General features: G+C 34.0%; 1 long non-coding RNA gene across 1 annotated transcript; it reads right to left on the bottom strand.

Moving 5' to 3' along the window:
* Positions 1-6,309: 6,309 nt before the first annotated feature.
* Positions 6,310-19,439, bottom strand: LOC132067018 (uncharacterized). The gene is made up of 2 exons (XR_009416986.1): positions 18,592-19,439; positions 6,310-6,517 (listed from the first exon to the last, which is right to left on the bottom strand). It is a non-coding gene; the product is annotated as an uncharacterized LOC132067018 (long non-coding RNA).
* Positions 19,440-23,339: the final 3,900 nt, after the last annotated feature.

Raw genomic sequence — 23,339 nt, 5'->3', positions numbered from 1 at the left:
AACCGACATTACAAGCAAACTACGAAGTCATCACAAAATAAGACACGAATGCAATACAATGCAATAATGTATGAATGCGATGTAATGCCATCTATATGTTGTGTACACATGTGCTCTGGATGGAAATATTGACATCTCGGTAACACAAAAGACAGACAAGACCCCGGATCTTTGCCTACAGAGGGGTTCTCACCGGCAGCACTTTGGGGAGAGTTCATGCACTCCCTCAATCAATGATTCCGAAACTATCATCGGATATCGGCCATCTCACATCACTCAAGTAAAACCGAGCCCAACTCATCAAGGTGTTTCATCAAATATCATCAGTATCTCAACAGTGTATCATGAAAATGAGAGTGCGTGCAATGCATGTATTCATATCAATAATCGTGCTTAATGTCTTAAGTACAAACAAATGTCAGAATCACAAGTACCAACATGGGTACGCCAACTAAATATCAGGTCACCAATACCAACATGTGTATGCTAACACTATCATCGATATCCACGTAAGTCATACAGAACTCTATCCACGAATCAACATCAATCAAGGTACCACTATAACACAAGTAAAATGTAACAACAATTCTCAATACCAACTACTCACTCGTGGCATTCAGCCAACACCATAGATCAAATCAGTCGCAACACACTATTACCGCTCTTCTTTTATTAGCCTATTAGCTTAGTACAAGTAAATTCACCACCTACTCACAATCATTCGTCACAACTCAGTCTAGAGCGCAATCACAATCGTTATTACATTTTATCCTTCCATTATTCAACTAGATTCACTATTAATGGCATAACACAATTAATCATAAGTTACGAAAATTCTCGTCGTGAGGCATAGAAAAATTAGGTATCACCCACTACTACCAAGTCACATAAATCCACCGATATTCAAACAATCCAATCAAGTATCCTAAGGAATCTACAGGCCACAAGCCCGAACACACAAATCACACACAACACCATCCTAGAATTCCATCCCGAATCTCCAATTTCTACGCATGCATTCTACGTTCCTTCTAATACACGAATATGTGAAACTAATCGGAGTCTATCAAAAGGGAATCCATAACCTATCTCATGGCCTAGCAGGTGCCACAAACATCCATTGATTCTTCCAATTGATCACCACATCGTAATTCGCACGAAAAAGCTTGGAGATAACATGAAGCCCAAGAATAGAATTTCCATTAGAACCCTTATAAGAGATTTCGGTTAATTAAGGAAGGTTTGGGATCTTAACCCACTTCTAGATTTCATCTACAACAACACTAGGTGATTTATCAATTTTTAAGCTTATATTGGGAAAGACCCATTTCCAAGATCTATGAAAGAACTCATTTTTAAAAGGAAGGAATGTAGGAATCTAGGTTATTAACCCATTTAGAGGAAGAACATGAAGATTACCTAATGGGAATCATGAGAAATATAATGCTAACCCAACATTTTTCCAACTCTAGGTACTTGTAATGCCCAAAAAATGGTTTTCTAGGTGAAGACCTTTAGGAGTAATTTACTAGATGGAAGAAGAATGTAAAAGTGTTAGAAGGATTTTCAAGACCAACAATCTGATTTTTAGGTTTCTCCAAGGACCTGGGCAGCTGGAATCTTAGGGTTGTGAAAAATGGGACCAATTCCCGAAATGATTTCTTAAATAGTGAATTTGACTGTGTGTCACCGCTTCAGTGGTTGGTCTGCCGCTTCAGCAGTAGCATTGTAGCGCTAGAATAGCCGCTGCAGTGACCTGCGGCACTATAGCATCACCTCTTCAGCGGGGTCAAGGCCGCTGAAGTGCCATAGTTGTAGCGCTTAGCTGAGCGTTGGGACGGTTTAGCTAGGTCCTTGACCCAGATTTCCATGTTGATTCTTTTCCGTTCAATGGTTACCACTAGGCTAGATGCCCGTTGAAAATACTTTAGCGAAAGGAAATGTCCCGGAGGACACGTTTACGGATATTTCAGAATTTTTACAGTAACGACGAAACGGGTCGTTACATACAAGAGTTCCAAAAGTTCTTCCTTCAACAAAACACCACCATTAGTTCTACCCTTTATGGGCTATTTAGAACAAAAAGAATTTCTAGTTAGATGCCAATCAATACAACCAAACCTTTCTTACTTACTTTCACAAAAATATGGTGACCATCATATCAGAAGCAAACTATAGTTTCAAACCATGGAGAATAAAAGGTAGAATTGTATCATCTCCACACTTTGAATCATTCGTTCTCCTGAATGAATGATCCAACATCACTGTCCACTAGTACGTGTGCCATCATCCTGAAAAAAATTAAGATCTGCATCAAAATTATGTTTTTTGCCAAGTGTGGAACATTAACCGATGGTCCTTCAGAGAGGAAATCCATAGAACTGTCAGAAGTAGCAATTCCAAAGGTTGTAGTTACATCGGGAAGGAAAGATCGGTTGCTAAATGGCATCAAATCCGGCATCATAGGTGCTGGCAATGTCATTGAAAGTTCTGGAGCGTGACACCAATTAGTATCTGCATTAGAAAGATTGTTGTTGGCCGGACTTATGAACGCATATGGCTAAAAATTCTGATTGTTAAAATACTAGGCAGCATTATAAAATTCCCCAAGAACTTCTCCATTGAATAAATGGTTGGAGATGTGACAAAGAACAGGATTTTGCAGAGTTTGACGTATGATATTTCGATCAAGTTTAGCTTCCGCCAACTCTGACATAATATGTACTATATTCGAGCTCATCACTGCCTCTCTATTTGCTTGCTCATTTTCAAAGAAATCCCATTTTTTTCTCATTGCAACTTGTTCTTGTAACACCTGCTGGATGCAAACTAGAATATCGGTCAAAATAGGAAAAGAGAATGTACCCACATTTAAGCTTTATGCTTTCTCTGCCACGCTCAATGCCGGACTTGCTGAAACATCATGTTCATACAAACTCAAATCCAGACCACAGGGTGGTTGCAAGCTTTTTAAATACTTTTTTCCAACAATGTAAGTATTTTCTGTTCTCTCCAAATTATTCATTGGTACACCAAACAATCTCGCTAAGTGAGTGATTGTAGACAGGAAATACAAACATTCTTTATGATAGAAACGACACTTGATCATTGATTCATAAATTATTCTTCCAACATTGATTGGTCGATGTTTCTCAAAAGCATATATCGACATCACCCTTTTCCGATTATAATTTGAGGTGTTCAGAAAACGAAGTAGACGAGAACTTACAAATTTTCCCCAGGCTCGTGCCATTTCGAGCATACAAGAACTAGAAATGTGCAAAGGTTTCCTTGGTGACCCTGTATTGATAAATAGCGTTCAGAGCCCAAAAAGGGTAGAACTAATGGTGGTGTTTTGTTGAAGGAAGCACTTTTGGAACTCTTGTAGTTAAGAACTAATGGTTGTTGTGGTGTTTTGTAGAAGGAAGAACTTGTGGCGCTCTTGTAGGTAAGATCTGGTGATTTGTAAATAGTTCATAATGGACAGATCTTTAAGCTATACAAAGTTGTTTCGTATAATGCTCATATTTCATATGATTTTAATTTTACTAAAAGTTTATCTTTATCATGAAAGTTTATGCATAAACTAACAATCATTTGCACTTTGTTTTTGTTTTTGTTTTTTTTCTCTTTCTTCTTTCTTTATCTTTATCCAAATTAATATATATATATATATATGGCATTCAATAATTTTTTGACTGCATTCCTTGATTATTTAAAGTCCATAAGAGCTTTGAGAACTTCTAACTTTATGCCACCATTTTTGCAAATGTAAATAGTCTACTACAATGAAACTTTGATTTCTGAAAATAATCGAGACTTGTAAATTAGGATAGTCAATAACTAGAACTGGCCTCTATTGTCGTCAAGGTGAAATCCTAGAAAAATGCTGATTTTAGAAAAGTAATTAGGCCACCTTTGGAGTGATTGAGCCTTTCTATTAATCCCACCAAATGAAAATTATCCCCAGTGTCCAAATTTTGAGCCTCCTTACCTTTTCTTTTCTTACCCAAAAAAAAAAAAAAAACACACATATTTATGCCCATTATCCTTTTTCCTGGCTATGTGCTTAAAAGGACGACAAGTCATATTTGTTGATGAAATACATGTCTATCTCTTAGAGAGTACTGCATGAAAGAAAACAAAAACAAAAATAAAAAAAATAAGGGGAGATATATATTCCTAGTATTTGCAATAAAAAGAGGGTTATTAATTAAAACCCTCATGATCATCTCTTATGAGCAATACCGAGTCTTGTATAAAGTCATCCTTTGCATTTATAAAAGACAGGAAAAAGAAAAGTCACTTTAAAATATCCTTATATCATACCAAAATTTCGACCTAACATTACAAGCCAATAAAAGTCTTAAAAGATTCTAAAGTCAGCATTGATCTACATTAGTGGAGATTGACAAGAAAGGCAAGCCTATAGTTTATAGAACTTCTCTTGAAACAAGCAATGTTCTAGATATTTTTCTAAAATCAAGGATTTTTTAACAGTGACGTTTACAGAGTAAAGTGAAGGTATAAACAAAGCAAATTCTTAAAAGATCTGAAGAATTTAGAGTATCAGGTGTAGTCTTCGAACTTTGTTTGTTTATGAATGTGCAATCTCTCTCTCTCTCTCTCTCTCTCTCTCTCTCTCTCTCTCTCTCTCTCTCTCTCTCTCTATATATATATATATATATATATATATATATATATATATATATATAATTTATTATCTCTTTTTTTCTTTCCTCGGGACGACCGAAGGTTTAAGTGTGGGAGAATTTGATAAGTATATTTTGTTGGATTATAAATATATAATTATTCTTACAAAAACAATAAAAATTATCATTATTTTTCCATATTTTTAAAAAAATATTGCACGAAAGAATTAGTACAGGTTCAAGTAAGATATCACAAAAAAACACAACAAAGCGGGAAAAAAAAAAAGAGCAAGAGTGTCATAGAAAGACTACGGAAGACATTCTACAACAAAACCAAAAATTCATAACATGTTTTCATGCCAAAACCATTACCAACAAGCAAAACGGTTACGAGAAGTCATAACATGTTGTCATACCAAAACCGTTACCAACAAGCAAAACGGTTATGACGAAGTCACCTTATGGCTATAGAATGTTGTCAAATTCTGGAGGAAAAGTGAAGGACTTGGCTTTTGAATCATTCTAGAGAGTAATTTTCCTTTTAGTTCAAAATAATTTTTTAAAACTGGAATTACTCTAGTTCCTGATCTTAATTAAGTAGGGGAAATTATTCTTCTTGAGTATTTCTTTCTATTTTCTTATTTAATGGACATGAATATTTCCATTATCAGTATTAACTCTAGCATGGAGTAATTTTTCCTTTTGTTGGGATAGTCATGAAACTTGATATATTTTTTAATACTACTAGTGTAGTAGCTCACGCTTCGCGCGGTACAACCACAACATTAATATATAAGGGATATAATTGATATCATTATAAATTTACTCAAGATAGAATAGATTAAATTTTTTATGTATATGCATACAATAATTAATATCATATCAAATAAAAGTTATGATATCTTTTATTAGAAGTAGACTTAGATGAACTGGGTTTTCATTAGCAGATCTTTTAAGAATAGATAAATGAAAAAGTATTACGCATAAGTAATTTTATAAACATTTGCTTACTTAAAAACTATTTTAGACTTCAGATCTAAGACTCATGATCTAAGACTGATCAACTTTAACATTTTGGTGTAATTCATTTCTGACACTTACTTTTATATTTTTCTCTATTTTTCATTCTAAACTAATAAAACAATAAAAGAAGAATCAAAAGGAAAAATAAAAATCAAAATCGAATAAATATTACCCAAATTCACTGAATTAAATCGTAAGAATCTCTTCTATATTTATTATGTCCTTTCCTTTTCTTTTTTTCTAAGAGTGTTTCATTTTTCCTTCTTAATTCCGCACATGCTCATTTTTCAGAAAAATATCAAATTCTTTTATGTGCAAGTGCTACTGTTATAAATTTACTCGAGATAGAATAGAATAAATTTCTTACGCATATGCATACAATAGAATAGCTTATTTCAGCAAAATGTACGTACTATCAAATTAAAAGGCGTAAGTGTAAATAAAATGATTGTAGTTGTTTAAAGAGTGATGAAGTTTTTCGAAAAAAGAATAACTACTACAATTTAAGGGGTAGAAATAAGCAGATTTTACCGCCTTTCATTTCTACAACTCCACATTTTGTCTTCCTTCTTCGTTATTTTCTCTGTTGACTCCTATCTTTGGATATTTAGAAAATAATTAAGAAAAGCAAAGATAGGGAATCGGATATCTTAAAGATAAAATTATTCTTCAGCTTTTGTACATAAATTACAAAGAATACAATAGATTAGGAATTTCTTTTGTAACTTTTTTGTGATTACAACATTACATCAAGAACTGCCTTGTCTCTTCTGTCTTTCAAATTTTTTTTACTCTTGCAGTTGATTCTCCGCAAGACAACGAAGCTCCTTGAGGTCTTCATCCTAAAAACGAACAAAAAATAAGAAAAAAAAGAATTGGTACATGAGATTATTTTCGATAAATGGTAGAAGAAATCGAAACATATTTAATTAAATCGTAATTCATAGACTTTTGCTAGAGTAGTGAAACGAAAAAAAATACAACAATGTAAAATTCGCAAAAGCACAAAAATTTAACTGATAGATCAATAATAAAACAAATCAAACTAATATTAAAAACAAAACAATAATGTAAAAAAATCTAGCAGAGAAAATAAATACTTGATAGTACTCCCTCAAATCGTTGGAAGAACAAAAGAACATAATACTACTCCATCATGCAATAATTTAATAGGATGAACAAACTGGAACTGAAAGATTGCTGCAATCTTCTTCTTTCCAACTTAAATAGTAGACAAATCCTTATGCTCTATTCATTAAAAATTAAAAAAACGTTACAAATGATCACTTTATTAGAGAAAGCAAAAGAAAACAAACGGCTGATATGACTTAATTAGGGGAAAATGGTAGATTGGACCTTATTAATGCAATAAAAATATGTGGATGTTAAATATAGTAAATGTATGAAAACAATAAAAAAGGAAAAAAATGAGAGAAAACAGAATTTGGGGGACGTGAAGTATTGGGTAGAGGTGTAATTAAGAGATTGTGGGATGTGATTTTTGGGAAGAAATTAAATCAGACTAATTGAGAAGAAAATCACTCTATAATAGGAAGAAGAAAACGGCTGTGTATAGAAGGAAGGAAGAACTTAAGGAAAAGTGATTAATTGTAGTAATAATGAGGGGAGAGATGAATAAGGTATTTTTAATAGTTTTTTGCAGAATTTTAAGACCAAAAGAAGGGGGGAAATCTCAAAAAATTGAGAAAAAAGATAAATATTAATCCTGGCCTAAGAGAGGTACCACATCACTCTCTTATTGCCCAGCTTTATTATATATATAGATTTCGGTTGTTTACATTCTTGGCCTGCACCTTTCATCTACATTTCATAATGTGTTGGAATGATGGTTTTATATTCATTGCTATCACATCTGTATATTTTATTTTTGTTATGAAACAATAAACTAAAGCAAGAATATCTGTAGAACAAGAGAGAAGAGAGTTCTTATTTCTTATGAGGGATCAAGTACAATGAAGAGAACCTCTCTATTTATAGGAGAGAATCGACTTGGTGCCAAAGTCACAAAACCCTAACAAACCCTAAAATTCCTCCTAAAGATAGACATCACAATATTATAATAATATTTATAACACTCCCCCTTGATGTCTATTTCAATAGATAATATGCCTCATTAAAACCTTACTAGAAAAAACCCAGTGGAAAAAAATTCTAGTGAAGGAAAAAGAGTACATATTTCTAATAATATACATTTTGGTTGCCTCATTAAAAACTTTACAAGAAAAACCCAGTGGGACAAAACCTTGTATGGAAAAAAGAGTACAACATATATTAACTCCCCCTGATGAGAACTTCAGTCCAAATATTTGAGTCTTCGCATTCCAATCTTGTGCACCATCTTCTCGAAAGTTGCGGTTGGTAGAGACTTGGTGAACAAATCAGCCATATTATCACTTGAACGAATCTGTTGCACGTTGATATCACCATTCTTTTGGAGCTCGTGTGTGAAGAACAACTTTGGTGAAATGTGCTTTGTCCTATCTCCTTTCATGAATCCTCCCTTCAATTGGGCAATGCATGCCGCATTATCTTCATATAAGATTGTGGGTATTTTATCACATTTCAAACCACACTTTTCTCGAATGAGATGTATCATTGACCTCGCCACACAACTTCACGGCTCGCTTCATGAATAGCTATTATCTCAAAGATGATTTGATGAGGTAGCCACAATAGATCGTTTGTAGATCGCCAAGATATGGCAAAGACCCCCAAAAATAAATACATAGCCGGTTTGAGATCTAGCTTTGTGTGGGTCAGATAAATACCCTGCATCGGCATAACCAACAAGATCGGGACTGTAATTGCTAGAATAAAATAAGCCCAAATCGATAGTCCCCTTTAGATACCTCAATATGTGTTTAATTCCGTTCCAGTGTCTCCTTGTAAGAGCACAACTATATCTTGCTAACACATTAACTGAAAATGCTATGTCAGGCCTTGTGGTATTGGCAACATACATTAGTGCACCAATTTCACTAAGATATGGTACTTCAGGACCAAGAATTGCCTCATTCTTTTCTTGAGGTCGGAACGGATCTTTATTCACATCAAGTGATCGAACAACCATCGGAGTACTTAATGGATGTGTTTCATCCATATAAAATCATTTCAACACTTTCTCTGTATAGGCAGATTGATAGACAAAAATGTCATTTGTCAAATGTTCAATTTGCAAACCAAGGCATAATTTTGTCTTTCCAAGATCTTTCATCTCAAATTCCTTCTTTAAATAATCAATTGCCTTTTTAAGCTCTGCAGGAGTTCCAATAAGGTTTATGTCGTCAACATATACAAAGAAGTACAACAAACTCCGATATTACTTAAACTCCGATATTACTTTCTTTATAAAAACACATGGGCAAATTGCATCATTTGTATAGCCTTCCTTCAACAAATATTCACTAAGGCGGTTATACCACATGCGCCCGGATTGCTTCAAACCATACAATGATCTTTGTAATCTGATTGAATACATTTCCCGAGACTTTGAACTACATGCTTCAGGCATCTTAAATCCTTCAGGGATTTTCATGTATATTTCATTTTCAAGTAATCCATATAGATAGGCTGTAACCACATTCATCAAATGCATCTCAAGTCTCTCATGGACAGCGAAACTAATGAGATAACGTAACGTTATTGCATCCATAACAGGGGAGTATGTCTCTTCATAATCAACACCAGGCCTTTGTGAAAATCCTTGTGCAACAAGGCGTGCCTTATATCTTTGTATCTCATTTTTCTCATTTCTTTTTCGCACAAATACCCATTTATAACCAATAGGTTTAATTCCATTAGGTGTTTGGACTACAACTCCAAAAACTTCCCTTTTGGTAAGTGAGTTTAACTCTGATTGAATTGTCTCTTTTCACTTTGGCCAATCACATCTTTCTCGACATTCTTTAACAGATTGGGGTTCAAGATCCTCACTATCTTGCATAATTCTTGTTGCAACATTATAGGCAAAGACATAATCCACATTTATTTCCAATCGATTCAAATTAGTCCCAACATTAATTGGATTAATTGATATTTCCTCATTTTCTTGAGTCTCAGGCTCATTGATTTCTTCAAGAATATCAGTATTGTTCAAATCTTGAATTTCTTTATGAGGTTCTTTTGTAGTGTCATCTTGACCATTTATTTTTCTTTTTCTAGGATTTCGATCCTTAGAACCCAATGGTCTACCACGCTTCTGGCGTGCCTTGGACTCGTTTGCTATGACACTAGTAGATGGTCCTACAGGGACATCAATCCGAATTGGGACATTCTCTGCAGGGATATGTGATTTGGTAATCCTTTTCAAATCTGTAAATGCGTCTGGCATTTGATTTGCTATTTTCTGCAAGTGAATAATCTTTTGAACCTCTTGCTCACAAATAGAAGCACGTGGATCAAGATGAGACAATGATGAATTATTCCACAAAATTTCCCTTTTCATTTCATTATTCTCTCCCCCTAATTTTGGGAAAATTGTCTCATCAAATTGACAATCTACAAATCGAGCAGTGAACAAATCTCCGGCTAATGGTTCAAGGTAGCGAATAATGGAGGGCGATTCAAACCCAACATATATTCCTAATCTTCTTTGGGGACCCATCTTGGTGCGATATGGTGGTGCTACAGTCACATATACGGCACATCCAAAAATTCTTAGATGGAATATATTAGGTTTTTGACCCAAAACCAATTGCAACGGAGAAAATTTATGATAGTTTGTCGATGCCCGAGACGAACAAGTGTTGCGTGCATGCAAAATAGCGTGACCCCAAACAGTACGTGGGCAACCTCGTTTTCATGAGTAATGGTCTTGCAATCAATCAGCAAACGTTTAATTAATGACTCTGCAAGGCCATTTTGAGTGTGAACATGAGCTACAGGATGTTCAAACTCTTATCCCAATTGATAAACAATAATCATTAAATGTTTGGGATGAAAACTCTACAGCATTATCAAGGCGAATAGACTTTATCGGATTATCAGAAAATTGTGCCCGTAATCGAATTATTTGTGCCAATAATTTCGCAAACGCCAGGTTGCGAGATGACAGTAGGCACACATGAGACCATCTAGAAGAAGCATCTATTAGGACCATAAAATATCTAAACGACCCACTAGGGGGTGAATTGGTCCACAAATATCCCCATGTATACGTTCCAAAAATTCGGGGATTCAAACTCAACCTTTGTAGGTGATGGCCTAATAATTAACTTGCCTTGATAACAAGAAGGGCAAGAAAATTCATTGTTTAAAAGAATATTCAGGTTCTTTAATGGATGCCCATTTGAATTTTCTATAATTCGTCTCATCATTATAGATCCAGGGTGTCCCAATCGATCATGCCAAAGTACAAACGTATTGGAGTCAGTAAACTTCTGGTTTACGACAGAGTGTGCCTCAATTACACCAATTTTTGTCCAATATAAGCCAGAAGACAAAGCAGGAAACTTTTCTATAACAACTTTCTGGCCAGAGACATCCTTGGTGATACCAATATATTCAAGATTCATCTCATCCATTGTTTTAATATGGTATCCATTTTGACGGATATCTTTAAAACTTAATAAGTTCCTTCTGGTCTTAGGAGAGAACATGGCATCCTTTATAATGAGTTTTGTTCCCTTAGGCAAAATTATGGCGGCTCTTCCGGAGCCTTCAATCAAATTAGTACTACCAGAAATGGTATTAACATTTGCCTTACCCATAAGTAAATGAGAAAAATATTTCTTGTCTTTGAAGATCGTGTGTGTGGTAGCAGAATCAATCAAACATATGTCTTCATAATTGGATTTTAATCCAAACTTACTTTGAGAGTTATCCATAGCTTAGCCTTCAAATGCAATTACATGCAAAAATAAAAGAAATAATAAATATTACTACTATCAATTGAAAATAAAAATAGAGTAAAACCCGAATGGATTGCAATACAAGTGGCTATAGATGCTGCTTATATGATGGTTGCTACAATATCTTCTTACATTTATTGTAACACAACACACGAATATAATCTATACCCCTAATAGAAGCTTATGACATCATTGAAAATTTTGCTGCAATTATTGATAGCATTCAAAAATACGTAACAATTAAAAATATGAGAATGGCTCGTCCATAAGTGAAACAGGATCGCCAATTTATTTTCATGTATGTGACGCAACAAAATGATATGAAGAAATCCGTATAAATTGATGTGTAATGGGAAATCATGGGTTCATGCTTTAATTATCTGTAAATGTCTACTACCTTAGAGTAATTGGTGCAAGTCAAAAAGAAAAGGCATATGCATATAGGCAGTGTCTCTAGCATAAATTTTCACGCTATTAATTGTGACATTAACATCTGGGGTAAACGTAGTTTTGACATCATTGGGATGTTAAATAAATTTAATGAATTTAATAAAAATAGGAATAGATCAGAACTTTATTTAATAAAGAACACTCCTACTTCGGGAGTAAATCTCATACTCTTATCATTTCAGGAGTAAAATTCAAAGTTTACTTCTTCAGGAGTAATTTTAAAGTTTACCTCTTCGGGAGTAAATTTTAATGTTCACTACTTCAAGATTAAAGTATTCTACCTCTTCTAGAGGTGAGGCGTGATATTTTCACAACCATAAGTACATATGTATTTATAATATTTACTTACTAAATATCTTCACATTCACTTCAGGGAATGGATCTGTATTTGGCTTAGAACCTCTTTTAAGATATTGCTACTACAGGAGCAAATCGAGGTATTCATATAACGTAGAGAATTTTTTCTCTAACATATCTTCAATTGTAATAATATTACCACTTCTGGTGGTTGATTAACTTAGTTATGTTGAAGCACGTGAAATATAATCACTTCTGGTGATTATAGACATCAATGGATTTAGTCAAAATGAAACTTCAAAAATATTATCACTTCTAGAGATCATATATTTCTTACAAATTCTCATTCTCAGCCATTAATGGGATATGGAATTAATCATCATCCATTTTCGTAATATTGTTCTTCTGGAACAAATATGAGGCATGAACTGCCAAATGAGTCAGTTAAGTCGTTCCTCAGATCCATAAACTAAATCGATACCGTTATTAACAAAGACATAAATATCAAGAAAATACTAACCTTTTATCATAATGGAATCATATGCACTTCTTTCTTATTTTGCTAATTGAAAGAAAACCATATCGCCAAAGGGATACCACTCCTCTGGCTAAGTAATATATACATCTTTCGAAAAGAAACGTTAATTTTCCTTACCTCAGATCTTTTCAAAGTGAGTGTTCAAGGCAGAGACTCATGCTGATAACGTGTTATGAAACAATAACAAGAGAGAAGTGAGTTCTTATTTCTTATGAGGAATCAAGTACAATGAAGAGAACCTCTCTATTTATAGGAGAAAATTGACTTGGTGCCAAAGTCACAAAACCCTAACAAACCCTAAAATTCCTCCTAAAGATAGACATCACAATATTATAATAATATTTATAACAATTTCTAAGTTATAATTATATTAATTTTGTAATTCTCACGGAGCAAAATTAATATATATAACAGATGAATAAAATGGTAGAGTGATAGTAATTTTTATTAACATATTATTCCAAGCTCATAATCTTGCTTGCCTCGATTTTAATTCTCACGGAGGAATTGTTGTAGAAAAAATTATTGGTTCAAAGTAAAAATATTCTCAGGAAGTTTTTACTATTTTTAGCACAATTCAGGCAAGCGAATATTTTCGTTTAATCATCACTAGTTTTAAACCAATTAATTAACATAACCTCACGGAGTTTTAATTAATTATTTGTTTCTTAGTGTGAAAATATAATTGTATTAGCAATAAGAAATTATTCTTTAGAGAAATGCATGTAGAAACTGAGATTTTATAATAATAATAGATCAAGTGAATTCAATGATTCCCAAAGACTTACTAAATACATTTGCACCGGAAGTATTTTGTTTTTAATCCAAGTAACTTTCATTTAAAAAAAAAAAAAAACTCACCCTTCATCAGTTTGATTCTCTCAGATAGTAGTAAAGATATTACAAATCTGTAGCATAGGTGGTTCCAATCTCTGTGGGATGATATCATAAACTCTACTAGAATTTGGCAAAGTACGAGCATAAAACCTTATACAAATTAACTTCGTCACTTGCCAGGACGCAGCGTTAATCCTATAAGTTGATTCTATCCTTGTGCTTGTTTTACTGATTAATATTGTTAATATTTCCAACAATTTGAAAGCGATTTATTTTATACAATATGAATCAGTATCATATGCAGAGGTAAAATAATTTTATACATATTTCGGTAATGAAAGATAAAATACTTTTATTTCTTGTCTAAGAATTTAGTCATGAAAAAAAAAACGTATTGGATTGAATTCCTTGTGATAGTGTCTTAATTTGAAGAATTGGATCCCAACGGAAAGAGAAATTATTCATGTTCATTTGAAATTATTTTCGTCTCTTGGTTGGGTGATTTTTGGTGTTTCCTTATAACTTATTTATGAGTCTATTGTATTTTAACTTCCCCATAAGTTAATAAAACTTTATTCAATTTTAGAAATAGTGGAGATTGGGGGAAAAAAAAGATACATACATATATATATATATATATATATATATATATTTATATATATATATATATATATATATATTTATATATGTATGTATGTATGTATTAACGCAGGGATGCAAGGATAGATGCCAAATACTAAGTTTTCACTTTCTTTGTTATAGTAAATTGTGATTCTTTTGTGGAAAAACTAATAACAAAAGTTGCTCCTAGTTCACAAGCTCCGTGCTAGATTTTGAGTTGGCTCTAATGTGGATGGGTCATGGTATAGTTTACATGTGAAAAAATAGAGTTGATACATGAGTCTGATGGATTGGTGACTGAGACGATAAATGACTTTTCATTATGACATTAGATACGTGAGGATATCTAAAAAGTATAAATTACTTTCAGTAATTAATTTTCACACTTCGTTAGAATTTTGTTTTTATTTTTGTTTGTATGTCAAGAGTGCATCTCCACTGCTAATAGCTAAAATTTCAATGTGATTATTTTGTCTGGGGCAAAAGAAGTCACCGTATCCTTTAATGTAGAAAAAGATTCGAAGAAATGATAATCCAGATAAGTAAAATAATTTTGACAAAGCGGATAATATACATAATTATTATGGTCATTTATTAAGTAAATCTTGTGGCTAATGTAAGAGATTGAGTGTTAGGCTCTTGTGTTGCTAAGCAAATTTGTGCTAACAAAGTTTATTTTGTGTCACCCAAGTTGAAGAAGAAGAATGATTTATTAATGTTGATGATTCAAGAACTACTCAAGTTCTTGAAAAGAGAAAGTTCTTCTTAAACTCGTATTGGGAAAAGAACAAAAAAAAGAGGAGTGAAGGTTTTATTTGAGTATGATAAGTTGTGCAGTTATCTTCGTCAAATAACTTTTGGAGGCATGCTCATTATAATATTAACAGAAATGACGGGCAGCGAGGTTAGCTATTTGCGATTTGAACGGTCACGAACCCGAGACAATAATAATCTTCGTTGGGAATGGAAATTGTCATATTTCAATGGAAAGACAAAGACAATTTCAAAGTGCAAGAAAAGAAAGTGGCAAAAATCGGGTTCTATTTTCTTACAACTCCACTCTTATTTATTTATGAATCTACCCTTGTGATTCTTGTAAAAACTAGTGACACAAGTGATTAAGGTAGATATCATTTTTTTGATGATCTTAAAATGTATTCTAAGTGTTGGACTAACATATATCATATGCTTGTGATGATTTGCGATCTCATCATATTTTTTTTTTAACGTAAATATATATGTTGCCTGTAAGATCATGTGCAGTTTAATTTCAAGTAGTGAAATGATATGAATTATTTAAATTGTGAGGATCATATATACACTTGAAAGTTGTTATACAATTTTTTGACCGTGTAAATAAATGATATTTACATTTAAATATTATCTTAAGGTTGGTGACCTTATTTTTGATAGCTAAAAATTGTGAATTTCTATAGACTTTAAGAGATCATTAATAATGAAATAACTCTCAATTCTGCGTATATTACTGAGCCTACTGATTTGTGGCAGGTTAGGTTATTGTTAATATTGCTTCTATTAAAAGATTTAGAAAATAAATTTAATTCATTTGATGAATATATATTGATGAGTTTTCTAAGTGTTCAGTTTGTGTGGAAGCAAAACATAACAAAAGGCCTTTAAAAACTGTCACTATAGAAAAACAGAATGGGTTGAACCAAAGGCATTCGGACTTGACTGATTTCAAGAAAACTGTTAGTTGAGGTGGTAATATATATTACATCTCTTTGTGGATGTCAAGGTGATAAAGAGCTGAAGAATCGGCGAATATCAAGATAGAATTTCTCTAGCCCTGTTGTGAGTTGAAAAGGTATATATTATTTTTCTACCTATCAAACTTAAGAGATGAAAAGGTAAAATTGTCTTTTACCTAAAACTTCTTTATTAATATGTGATACATTTTCATAAGCATGATATTTTATTAAATTCTCAAAATAGTGGGGATTAATGAAATGAAAAAAAAAATATTCATCATGAAAATTGTAATTTGTATTTTTCAGAATTGCTTTTAAAATAATAACAAAAAAGTGTTACAAGTGCATATATTAGTCTTGGAAAAACTCACATGTTATTATTTGTATATGATGAGTTTTAGCTCCAATATTGACAGATGTGCCATTGTGGGGAAAAGCTAACCCAAATTCTTTATATTATGACTCAAAGGAGGCAATTGAAATTGCTAAGAGTAGTGTGTGATTGGAAACGAAAAAGATACATTTGCGTTAGACATGATGTTGTCAAGAAATTGTTGAAGCTTGGAATTTGTCCGAGAGAAATTTGGCGGATCCTTTAATAAAAAAAAAATTGCAAAGAGAATAATTCTTGAAACGTCGAAAGGGATAGGGCTAAAGCCCGTGGATTGAGGTAATATGGTGGATACCCGTTTGTGGTCAAATGAGGCCATATAGGCCGTCAATATACACTACATATCTTATCCCTATTGCGTGTGGTAGTATTTTGTAAGGTTGAGTTTTACTCTTAATCCATAGCCCGTTGTGGGGTGCGTTGGAGACGCACTTGATGGATTTACTTGAGTTTTGCTCTTAATGTTTCCATAACCCATTGTGGTGGTGCTATTGAGATATGAGAAGGTTGAGCTTATTCTGCTCTTAATGATTCCATAACCTTAAGGTGGTCTATTTGAGATAGACTTGATGGAATCACTTACGTGAGTGTAAAAGTGTGGTCGCCTTTTATGAAAGACTTGGGCCATCTTTCTAGAGCACTCATAAGACGCAAGGTGTGTGCATGACCATAAACGCACTTTGTTAGTATCGCGGAGTTAGCATAAAATGAAGGATATCGTATGTGTTGTGGGGGTCTCAACTTATATCCATTCAGTTCAAGAGTACTTCACTTTGTGGATACTAGTTGTTGCCTTACTTCACTACGTGTCAATTCAAATTGAAATATATTGACCCTGTCACACCCCTTTTTCACCTCCGATAAGGATCTTATGATTTTAAGGGTTTTTCCAATTGAAGTGACGGTTTTGAAAAGGGATTATTTATTTATTCAGAGTCGCCACTTGGAATTGAGTTTAGTGTTCCAAGTCACCTTATGAATCCCCAATCAAAAGGAAATGACTCTATTTTTATTGGTCCACAAAAACAAAAGAATGGGTAAGGAATTCTATTGACCGGGAGGAAGGTATGAGGCACCCCCAAGTCCCGCGGTTCTAGCACGGTCGCTTTTATTGACTAATATTTGGCTTAGGTTACTCTTGGATAAAATGTACTTACGAGCCTTGAAATGCTAACGATCTCTTTCTTCCGTCAACGGGGTTTGAAATAAATCCGCGCCCCCTATCGCTCATCTCACAAATAATTAATGGGGCCATAAACCTTTGTTTTGGCTCAAAGTCTAATTGAACATGTCCAAATTATTCAAAAATAAGTGGAAGCTTTACAGCAAAACGACTCAATATTATCACCTGAAGCAGAACATGATCAAATCCAATAGCAAAGATCGTCATAAAGAAAATGCTGACTTGTAAGCATGGTATGTCCTACTACATGTTTATTTCTCAAGTAAACTTAACCCCAAAAATAACTTTTATCTACACAAGCATCTGTTTCTTTTAACTCAAAAATTACCAACTAACAAATATTATAGAAAAGATTTAAAAATGTAGCCAATAACCATTATTCAACATTTAATACTATGAAACAACTTTTAACTATGATGTTCACTTCTTAAAATAAAACGTAGGAAAATTTAGTGAAATAGATCTAAAAGGTTATATATTTGCACCAATCTGAATTCAAATTTTAACTTAAACAGTGGTGATTAAATTTTAGCGAAGTGTTGGACCCATTTCCTTCTAAATTTATTAAAGAAACTAATTAAAAAAAAAATAGCAGAAACGGACAAACATGTTGCTCTAAACTAACTAATAACTATCAAAGATAAAGCATAAAAGGCATTTCAACACGGAAGAATTAATTTGATAGTCTACTTATTAAACTAACTAAAGAAAATTATACTAAATGATATCAAAGAAAAAGTTAAGAAAATTGACCTTCATGGAAATCAAACACATGCATATACACATGCATATCAGTAGAGACAACTATATCTTTTATCCTACAATAACTATGAGCTATTATTAGTCAAATGTTAAGCCAGTAAATGTAAAAATAATAAAAAGAAAGCAGCAAATATCACCAAACATTATCCACGATCATGAAACTAAATAAACAAATAAGAGCATATCTAAACAATAAGAAAGAAACTTAAATAAAAGAAAAATTCTACTAGTAATTAGATAGGTGATGGAGTGAACCTTTCAAGATGCTTTTCACTATTAAATGGAGAAATCCCCGCAAAATACAAGATTTGAACGATGTAAACAATCAAGAATCGGACCGCAAGAATCTCAACAGCGAACTCGACCTCGAAATCCGACGACGGCACCTCTGTGAACTCGACCAAAGTGATGAAACGGATTCAGATTTTTTGTTGGGTTTTAATGGGTGATTCAGTGAGGTTTATATGGTATTGGCAGCTGGCTTTACCGCTACTTTCAGGCTTGAATGATGGTGGTTGTTATGATGTGTCAGTGATGGAACATTAATGGAGGAAAATGGTGGAAAAAAAATGTAAAAGATGAGTCTGTTTATGGTGGTTTAAAAATGAGAAATGGCGTTTTGGACAATAGCTCTGTGTATTCTCTTGCTCTCTGTCTGTGTGCTCTTGTTTGTGTTTTGTGTGTCTATTTATAGTAAGGGAAAAGAGTGAAGCATGTGGAATGTGTAGTGTGAAAATAGGAAAATAGAGGAGTCTAAAATCTGTAGGGAGGGAAATAAGGGATTGGTTGGGTAGTATTTTTCAAAGGGAAGATAGGGTAATAAATGCATGGATTTGTTTTTTGACTACTACACTTTTTCTTGTCTTTTTGATTTTATCTTTTTTTTTCGTTTTTTTTTAATTAATAAAATATAATGACGAAAAATATTAGCTACAATTTTAGACTTTAATAAAAATTTAAAAAATTTAAATAAAATATAACTAAGAAGAGTACTAAAATTACTAGTTTATTTATTAAGACCTGAATTAAAAGAAAACACGCACGCATATATATACATATAGTGTAACGTCTTAGGTTTGGTCAAAAATTAGGTGTTCACGGACACTAAAGTACATGTTCCTTCCTTTTGCCCAAAATTTGTTCTTACTATTTATCTTTGCATTAGTGGGAGATTGATGAAACTAATCCTACCTTTTGTGCTTTTGTTTAATGCAAAGAATATAGATACGTTACAAGAATATGTACATATTCATTCCTTCCAAGTGAATTCTGTAACATATGGAATAATGATCCATTAATTCTACCAAATGAATTTTGTAACATATGGAATAATGATCCTTTAATTCCATTAATTCTATTAATGTTCATTAATCTCCTCTAAGTCTTCTCTTTGTAACAGCTTTTGGCATATCCTATTATAAGTTGTGTCAGTAGTCAACATAAGACACATAGAAAAATCATCTTTTCTTTTTCTTAAAAGTTCTCTTATTTTCCTTTCAATTTCTAGGCAATTGTATTTATGCAAACTCCAAACTTTCAGCCACTAGTGCAAGTGTTTGGAAGTGTTGTGGAACCTTGGGGACGACCGGGCTAAACGATTTGTACCGTAGTCGGTCCGAAATCGCTTTCAAGGCAGTGGCTTGCCACGACGCAGCGTTAATCCGATAAGTTAATTCTATCTTTGTGCTTGTTTTACTGATTAATATTGTTAATATTTCCAACAGCATCAACCAGTGGCATCTTCAACTCCGTTCCAGTTCGAGCTTTGTCGTTCAGGAAGCACAAACACGAAGGTGATTTTCTCCTTTTCTCTTTTTTTTTCCCTTTTTTTTTTTTTTTTTTTTGCAATTTATGTTGCCTTTTTTTTTTTTTTTTTTGTAGGCAGTGGATCTGTTCTTGAATCATAATGACGTGATATCCATATAGATGGAATGCCCATATGGAAAGAATATCCTTATCAATCAATGGTTTGCCCAAATCGACGGAATGCCCTTATCGATGGAATGCCACAAAGTGCCCTTATCGACGGAATTCCATATCGACAGAATGCTTAATGATGGAATGCCCTTATCGACAGAATGTTCATATCGACAGAATGCTCTTATCAACAGAGTGTCCTTATCGACGGAATGCCCTTATCGATGGAGTGCCCTTGGCGAAGGAATGCCTTTATTGACGGAATATCAAAAGACAAATCCGCGACACCAAATGTCCATATCGACGGAGTGCCCTTAGCGAAGGAATGCCTTTATCGACGGATTATCAAAAGACAAATCTGCGACACCAAATGTCCATATCGACGGAGTATCAAAGGAAAAATCTACAGTGCCAAATATTCATATCGACAGAAGTTGAGCGGATAGAAAGACTACAATTTGCAGACTTGGAGGATTTGACAACTTGAAGGACTTTGAATATTACAATTTGAAAGACTTCAACTTAGAGTACGTCGAGTAGAAAAGAAGACAACAATTCGCAGATGTTGTGGCTTTGGACTTTATCTTGAAGAGTTGGCGGATTTGAGGACTTCAACTTGAAAACCGGCAGATTGAGGACTCGAACTTGCTGATTTGAGGACTTTAACTTGCTGATTTGGCAACTTGCTAAGAGATTACAGTCATCCCATCGGAGAAACCCATTAGCCATGGAGTTTTTCCCCCATCGAACCGTCAATATTTGGTGAAGGTTCAAATTTCAATGAAAGAACGCTTGTAAATATGATCTGCATGTGCCTCGGTGAAGACCGCCTCTTGCGGGATTTTCAACCCAGTATATATTATTTTGTTTTGAGCTGTGCATAGTTTATACCCTTGCAAGCCATGAGTAACATGAAGTTTATACTCGTACGTCAAGGAGTGTTTTAACTTGAAAGTTTAGCTCGACTTGAAAAGCTTTGCAACTTGAAGATTTAGCTCAAATTTGAGGAGCTTCGCAATTTCAAGATTTAGCTCGAATTTGATGAGCTTGGTGATTCGAATTTGATGTGCATAGTTTATACCCTTTCAAGCCATGAGTAACATGAAGTTTATACTCGTACGTCAAGGAGTGTTTTACATTTGGCTCCTAATTTGATGAGCTTCGTGTCTTAAAGATTTAACTCGAACTTGAAGAGCTTTGCGACGTGAGATTTAGCTCAAATTTAAAGAGCTTTGCCACTTGAGATTTAGCTTGAACTTGAGGAGCTTCGCGATTTCAAGATTTAGCTCATAATTTGATGAGCTTTGTGACTTGAAGATATAGCTCAAATTTGAAGAGCTTCGTGACAAGGAGCTCGTGTATCAAGGAGCATTATAATTTGCAGTTTAGGCTTGTGCGTCGAGGAGCATTGTACTTTGCATTTTAGACTCGTATGATGAGGAGCATTGCAACTTGCAGTTTAGGCTCGTGCGATGAGGAGCATTTTAACTTGCAGTTTAGGCTCGTGCAACAAGGAGCATGGTAACATACAAAGGCTTTTCAGTTTCATCTTCAAATTCATACTTACCCCCACTATGGAGTTGTTCTATATCTTCATCTTTGCGAGGCTCAAAGACTGGCAACCATTGATCTCCACTTGTAGCCATGCTCAATTCCATATCGTGTGCATGGGTCGCCAGCTCTTCAAATGTATTGGGCTTTATTCCTTGCAAGATGTAGCGAAGACCTCAATTCATGCCTTGAATGCACATTTCAATGCTAGAAGTTTCACTAAGGCGATCTTTGCAGTTGAGGCTCAAGCTCATCCAGCGATTGATGAAGTTAATAACTGGCTCACCTTCTTGTTGGCAGGCTCTTGTAAGTTCAATCATACTAACGATACGTCTTGTGCTATAAAAATGATTGAGGAATTCTTGCTCTAGCTACTTCCAACTATCTATAGAACCAGGTTCAAGATCAGTGTACAAATCAAAAGCATTTTCTTTGAGAGATCGAACGAACTGCTTAACAAGATAATCACCATAAGTCCCAGCATTATTTCAAGTCTCAACGAAGTGCGCTATATATTGTTTGGGATTTCCTTTACCATCAAATTGTTGCAGCTTACGAGGTTGATAGCCAGCATGCATCTTCAAGTTATCAATCCTTCGTGTATAGGGCTTTACATATATGAGAGGTGATTTGGATGAGGACTCAGATTTATCTTTGATGGCCCCCATGATGAAGTTCTTCAATTGGTCAACAAGAATCAAACCTTCAGTAGAAACTTGGATCTCTTTGATCGTTATTGTTTGCTTTACGGAAGACTCTTCTTTCTCTTGATTCAGGAAGCTTTATAGTTGTTTGACTTGATTCACTCTCAACCATACTTTCCATCTTATTTGTTAGCTTGGAAAGTTGCACGTGCTTTGTCAAGCCTTCAACTGCCTTAGTCAAACTTGCAAGTTGTTCTTCTATAGTGAATGCGTCAATCATCATTGCCTGCACTATCATCATGAAGGATGAAAAATGATATTGATCACTACTCGAATAGAGCTTGAACTGGGGAGTGACTTGATAGGAAGTTAGAGCATATCCATTGTTTAGGGCATCACCATCTTCTTGCAGAAAGGGGTTGTTCGACTTGCAATGGTGTTCTTGCGGTAGATTAAGTTAAGCCAAAGTTCTTTCAAGCACCTCAGCAATATTATTCCCTTCTTCTAGCATGCAGGATAAGGATATCATTCCTTTTGGAGAAGATGAACCAGAAACATGAGTTGGCTTGAACGGTACTTGAAGCACTTGTTGTCCTCGCATTCCAGTTTTACTCCTTTTGATTTGTCCAATTATCTCTATGGCAACTTCCAATCCACTTTTAAGTTGAGCAGTCGGAATAGCATCAGATTTGGGTTGTTCTTCATTTGAGTCATTTTGATGTTCTTCAACGTCTAATGGAAGAGATGAGAGGTAGAGATTGTCCCAATGGGCGTGCCAGAATTTGTAGACAATAAAATTCGCGTCAAGAAAATAATAATCAAGACAGAAAATTATCGCAACAATCGTATTATTTGATTTCAAATATGAGTGTTACAATATCTATGATTCCT

The sequence above is a fragment of the Lycium ferocissimum genome, chromosome 8, assembly GCF_029784015.1.
Source record: "Lycium ferocissimum isolate CSIRO_LF1 chromosome 8, AGI_CSIRO_Lferr_CH_V1, whole genome shotgun sequence".
NCBI classification, from domain to species: domain Eukaryota; kingdom Viridiplantae; phylum Streptophyta; class Magnoliopsida; order Solanales; family Solanaceae; genus Lycium; species Lycium ferocissimum.
The sequence above is the reverse complement of the archived record's forward strand: the minus strand, read 5'-3'. Positions and strand labels throughout refer to the sequence as shown.